This window comes from Thunnus thynnus, chromosome 13 (assembly GCF_963924715.1).
Source record: "Thunnus thynnus chromosome 13, fThuThy2.1, whole genome shotgun sequence".
Taxonomy (NCBI): domain Eukaryota; kingdom Metazoa; phylum Chordata; class Actinopteri; order Scombriformes; family Scombridae; genus Thunnus; species Thunnus thynnus.
Genome location: NC_089529.1, coordinates 30,959,229 through 30,966,231, shown reverse-complemented (window position 1 = coordinate 30,966,231; position 7,003 = coordinate 30,959,229).

The following is a 7,003-nucleotide window of genomic DNA, read 5'->3' as shown; positions in this document are numbered from 1 at the left end:
CATCTAAATGTAGATAAACTTTCACTGAATTTCCAGAATATCGTCACAAGGAGTTTCACTGGAGGGTCAACTTGTGTTTCTATCTTTTCTAACAAGGAAAAGCGCTGCCCTAAAACTACACGTTGTCCGATTTAAGTCATTGAGGAGAGTTTGTTCTTTCTCTCAGGCTGAATTCAACCCCAAACGAGATCAAATGTTGAGAGACAGAACTCAAATTACACCTTTGGAGAAAGTTATCAGCGTTTTATCAGCAGCTGTAGTGCAGAAAAGTTTATTAACGTTGTTTTTAACCCTCTGTGTGTCTGTTTGTTTACACCTCAAAAGAGAAGAAAAACCCCTTTTTTATGCACAAAGTGAAAATGTCCTGAGATGAAGAAACCTGCGGACTGTCGTCATATAAACGAGGAGTTGTGGAGATTTCCAGACAAATGTCGCTCAAATAATTTTAACCAAATTTCCAGAAAACCGTTAACGTAGCGTGAACTCTTGTTTCCAGAGAGACGGAGACGATGGCGGAAGCTCTCGTCGTCTATTAGCTTTGTGTTTATTGAAGACATTTAAACCAGTGGTGGAAGTACTTTTACTCAAGTACCGTTTTAAGATACTTGCACTTTACTTGAGTATATATTTCTACTGCATCACATTTATCTGTAGTTACACTTTACAAATTTCACAAACAATGTAGTGAATGTTTGTTTCCATCCACTGCAGATAAACAGTCGGTGTCTTTAAACCGCCGCAGAAGAAGAAGAAACAACAAGATGATGGAAATATGACGTTTCTGTTAGTTTCATGTGTTGATGTGAGGAAGGTTACGGTCTCTGATCTGATGTTTTCATCTCTTCAGTGACGTTTCAGTCACATGATTCATGACGTCATCATTTATTCACTCAGTTGCATTTTGTCACATTTTAATTTCATCGATATGCCAACTTTTCTACCTCAGCTATGTGTAAAAACTTTTTTCAAATTTTCGACATTTTCTCTGTTTTCTCTCTGAAAATCTAAATAAACTAAACTAACGTGGATGGAAACACGCCTACAGACATGGCAGCAGCAAGGCTCCGGGGATTATAATGTTGGTTGGTCAGGTGAAATATCTTTACTGGATGGATTATTATGACGCATTCATGTCAACCAGAAGATGAATCCTCAACCGCCTCCATTGACCAGGATATGTACAGTATTTAGCTTTAACTCTTCTTTGTGCAGATGCAAGTTACAAACAATGTTGGAAGTTTAGCATCTACGTCCTTCATTTCACTTCCTGCTCGCACACTGTGATTGGCTGCTGTTTGACTGATTCGGGGAATAATAAATAAGCAGTTGAGTCACTGAGCGCTTTCTGTTAGCATCGTTTTAGCCGTGCTAGCAGTGCGGCTCTAGACTGAAACATCTCTAATGGATTTCTGTGAAATTTGGTCCAAATGTTCATGTTCCTGAGAGGAAGTTCAGAGTTCCTCTGACATTTCCTCTAGCGCCACCAGCAGGTCAAACTTATCCCTTTTTACTGTTAAGCAGTGGTCACCAGTCAGTCAGCCCTCCAACGAAAGCTAAAGTTTAACGTAATCGAATCTGTTTTCCGTTCTGAACAGCTGCTGCAACCAGGTCTGGATGAATATATATTGAACATTTAATTAAAGTGAAATTGAGACCTTTAAAAAGACACCTATATGTTGTCTTCTTACTCAACCACAGTTAACACGGCGCTCGTTAATTAGCAACACAAGAAGCAGCAGCTGTTCTTCAGTTCAAAGTTGTCGTTATAACATCAGTATTACTAAGTACAGATTTACTCAATTAAAACTAGTAGTTGTGTAGAGATGAGTTGTTACTAAATATTTAAAGCTACTAACTGCAGACAAAAATCTGTTGTGTAGCTAACTGATAGCTAACTAGCTAATTAGCATTCAGATAACGCTAACGTTAGCTTGCTAATATGTAACCCATTTAGATTGAAGAGAATCTGAGATGATATGTCCTGACAAAATGCTGTTTAGTAATTATGTAAACTGGATTTTAAATTAAATTTCACCAAAATAGCATCATAGTACTCAAAGTACTAAACTCTGTTATTTAGGAAGATTTTTAGATGTAATTTATGTAACTTCTTCTGTAACTATGTACTTTTACTGCAATACTTTAACTACATCAAGCTCATAATACTTATGTACTTTTACTGCAGGAGGATTTTTCATGCAGGACTTTTACTTGTAATGGAGTATTTTTACATTGCTGTATTGGTACTTTTACTGCAGTAAAGTATCTGAGTACTTCTTCCATTATTGATTTTAAGGCTTTTAACTGTTGGCTCATTCATTTAGGGTTTTGTAGTAATTAAATAAGATAAAGAGTCTTTTAATTAACAATTAGAAATATTAGTTTAAAGTAAATTTTGACAGAAAGTTTCTGTCTCTTTTAGTTTTTCATTCTCTTAGAAAGTAAGCAGGCAATTCAGTTCAGTTCAGTTTTATTTATATAGCACTAAATCAAGAAGTCTAGACTGAACTCTTTAATTTACAGAGACCCAACATTCCTCCATGAGCAGCAGCAGGAAAATCTCCCCTTTAATGGGAAGAAACCTCAAGCAGAACCGGACTCTAGGTGGACGGCATTAGTTAAGTTGTTTGAACATAAATGTAAAAACTAAAGTTAAAAATGAAACCACTGTCTTCCTTCTTAAAGGGGTTTGATTTCGGAAAGTTTGATATGAATGTGAGGTTATTTTAGACTCATTGTGAAGCTAAACTGGCTTTTTTTCATTTGCATTTACATGCTGCAGTGGCGCTGTTACCGACAGCTGTGACCACCGCTTTTGCATGTGGGGGTTTATTCTCCCAGCATGCATCTCTCCTGTCACACTGCATGGCTGTGAGTCATTAGGACGAAGTCCCGCGCTGCTGTTTGAGATTAACGTGTTGAGCGCCGTCATGTTCAAACGTGTCATCGCACTGAGTCATGTGACCTCACACCATCATGACTGACAGATGAGGAAGGAGACGAGGGGTTTTTCCTGTGACGCTCTGTAAAAAGACGAGTGGCAAACATGCAGCTGACAGAGGTGGAAGAAGTACTGAGATACTTTACTTCACTAAAAGTACCAATACAACAATGTAAAAGTACTCCACTACAAGTAAAAATCCTCCTATGGTAGAAGTACATAAGTATTATGAGCTTGATGTAGTTAAAGTATTGCAGTAAAAGTACATAAGTATTATGAGCTTGATGTAGTTAAAGTATTGCAGTAAAAGTACATAAGTATTATGAGCTTGATGTAGTTAAAGTATTGCAGTAAAAGTACATAAGTATTATGAGCTTGATGTAGTTAAAGTATTGCAGTAAAAGTACATAAGTATTATGAGCTTGATGTAGTTAAAGTATTGCAGTAAAAGTACATAAGTATTATGAGCTTGATGTAGTTAAAGTATTGCAGTAAAAGTACATAAGTATTATGAGCTTGATGTAGTTAAAGTATTGCAGTAAAAGTAGTGGTTTGGTCCCTCTGACTGATATATTATTATATATGACATCATTAGATTATTAATAGTGAAGCATCAGTGTTAGAGCAGCATGTTACTGTTGTAGCTGCTGGAGGTGGAGCTAGTTTACACTACTTTATATACAGTTAGCTAGTTTAGTCCAGTGGTTCCCAACCTAGGGGTCGGGTCCCTCCAAAGGGTCAGCAGATAAATCTGAGGGGTGGTGAGATGATTAATGGGAGAGGAAAGAAGAAAAAACAAAGTTCTGATACACAAATCTGTTTTCAGTTTTTGGACTTTTTCTCTAATCTTTGATTTTTGCTGAAATATTGGATCATTTGAACATTTATTGAAATGAAAGCATGTGAGAAGTTTAGAGGGAAAAATCACTATTTGGTGGAGCTGTTAACAACTCATAGACATGTGAAATGTGACCCCGACTACACACTGCTTTTTGTAAGACGTCAAAAGACAAAAAGGTTGGAAACCACTGGTTTCATCTTTAACAATGTGTTGTATTTTAAAAGCTTGTTATATTATCCATTGTGTCAAATCTTCATCTGAAAAGTAACTAAAGCTGTCAAATAAATGTAGTGGAGTAGAAAGTACAATATTTCCCTCTGAAATGTAGAAAGTAGCATCACATGGAAATACTCAAGTAAAGTGCAAGTACCTCAAACTGTACATCAGTACAGAACTTGAGTAAATGTTACTTTCCACCACTGTCTTAAACCACACTTATTCTAATCGTACGGTTAAAAACTGAGGAATTTTAAGTGAAGCGATTGTTTAGATTAAAGGTGATATTGGGGATATTTACGGGATAAATTAATGTGATTTGTTGGTACAGTTTAGGGGTTGAAAAACAAAGTCATACGATCACTGTAATGATGTCAGTTTTCAGACAGTTATATAACAGTAATATGGATCATTATAAATGACGACAGATTCTGCTGAAGTTTCTCCCAGTTCTTCAAATAAAACTTCTACTTTTCTTATAGCTGAATACTGCAAATACTGAGCAGAAAAATCCCCAAATATTACTCAATGGAGTCTGGTTCTTATTAGGTTTCATTTCTCCAGAAAACTGACGGATCATCTCTCGGTTGTTTTTACTGAAACTAATGTGGGAGATTAAGGAGGAGCTGTTTTCGAGGAGTTTAATTCACATGAACAGGTACTAACATCCAGATATGTGAACTTGAACCAAATAAAAGTCACAAATCTGCTGACGTTTGAAGTTGACTTGACAAAATAAAAAAATTCCATCAACTCAACTTTGACTTAAACACAAAATGTTTTGACTTCACCTGAACTTTAGCCCAATGCAACATAATAGCAGCCATGCTAGCAGCTCTGTGGAGCTGGAATGCTAACGTCAGCATGCTAATAGGCTCATAATGACAATGCTAACATGTTACGCAGGTATAAAGTTTACCATGTTCACCATCTTAGTTTAGCATCTTAGCATGCTAACATTAGCTCATTGGCAGTAAACAAAGTGCAACTGAGGCTGATGGGAATGTCGTTAGCTTTCTAATCTATTTAATCATAAACCAAAGTGTCGAACAAATTAAATGATAGTGTCAGATTAAAAGTTTCAGCAGTTATTAGGATTCATCCTCATTTCAGTCTACAGCTACACTGCTAACACAGCTAAAAATGATGTTAGAAGAAAGCGCGCAATGACTCAGCAAATATTCCTCAAATCAATCCAACAGCAGCCAATCACAGAGCAGAAGAGAAATGAAGGACGGAGACGCATCAACTTCCAACTTTGTAATTTGAAGCTGTGCAAAGACGAATAAAAGCTACATACGTATCCTGGTAAATTGAGGCTAACGCTAAAGCTCCATGGTCAGCTACGGTTTAAGCTAACGTTAAGTAGTTCACTTTACAAACATGAAAACGAGTCTTCGACACAGTCAGCACGTTAACGAAATCTTTTATCCCATCTCCACTACATGTCAGATACTTTCTGCTTTAGCTTTTGCATGTAATAGTTGATGTTTCATATATTTGTATATTGTTCACATTTGGAGTTAATAAAGATGTTTTTGCTTTGAAGTTAAATTGTCTTTTTTTTGGTGATCAGTGTCTGAAAATCCACATTAAATCCTCGTTTTTAAACAATGAATCATGAAAACTTCCAAGAGCGGTGAACACTGAATACTGCAATACTAATACTACTATTAATACTAAAAAGATCTCAGTACTTCTTCCACCACTGCACACATTTAACCAAACAGGTTCAAACATTATTATCACACGTAGGTTTTTGTTCATAATCTGGACATCACTGTACTGTATCATTATATAACAGTACTGTATGTTTATATAACAGTACTGTATCATTATATCATTGTATCTATTATTACTGTACCGTATCATTATATAACAGTACTGTATCAAGATGTCACTGTACTGTATGTTTACTACTGTACCGTATCGTGATATAACAGTATTGTATGTTTATTATTGTACTGTATCATTATATCATTGTATCTATTATTACCGTACCATATCATGATATAACAGTACTGTATCTTTACTACTGTACTGTATCATGATATAATAGTATTGCATGTTTATTATAGTACTGTATCATTATATAACAGTACTGTATCATGATGTCACTGTACTGTATGTTTATTATTGTACTGTATCATTATATCATTGTATCTATTATTACTGTACCATATAATTATATATCAGTACCGTATCATGATATAACAGTATTGTATAATGATGTCAACAGTACTGTATGTTTATTATTGTACTATATCATTATATTTCTTCTGGCTCACCATCACACTAGTGAGCAGTTAAATTAAACATCACTGTCAAATACATATTTAAGCAGGCTGTATGTACTGTACACAGACGTTTATACACTGTATGTTTGTATATAATGTAACTTATTACATTACCCATTCAATATTTATTCACCTTCGCACTACTTGTATCCTTCTTTACACTTTACAGAGAGTGTTTTAACTGTATACAGATGTAATATGTTGTAGCATGTCTGTTGTTCCTGTTTTGTTCAGCTTTGTTGTCTTTGTGTATCTTCCTGAACATCGTTGTTTAAGTACATTATGATTCACTACAAGACGGAGTCAAAGTCCTCATAGTTTAAACAAACTCAGCTAATAAAACTGATTTATTATTTTAATAAGTTTTATTGTCCTCATGTAGAACTAAATCAACACATTCATATTATATCTAATTCATTTATACACTGGTTCCTTTCATTTAAATTCCTCATCTGTTGTGTTTTTTCAGTCTTCATCTTGTTTGTTTACTGTTTGTCTTTATGTTTTATCTTGTTCTTGTGTGTTTGTCTCGACGCCTCGTTGTAAACATTTCATCTTACAGGAAAATGACGATTAATAAAGACTTGCTTTTACTTAGTTTTTTTAATAATATTTAAACGTGTGTTGTGTTTCTTCTCAGTTTGATGTGAAGCAGCCTCGTGTTGTGTAACGTGTGGTTGTTTGTTTCGTCCTCCAGTGACTGATGAC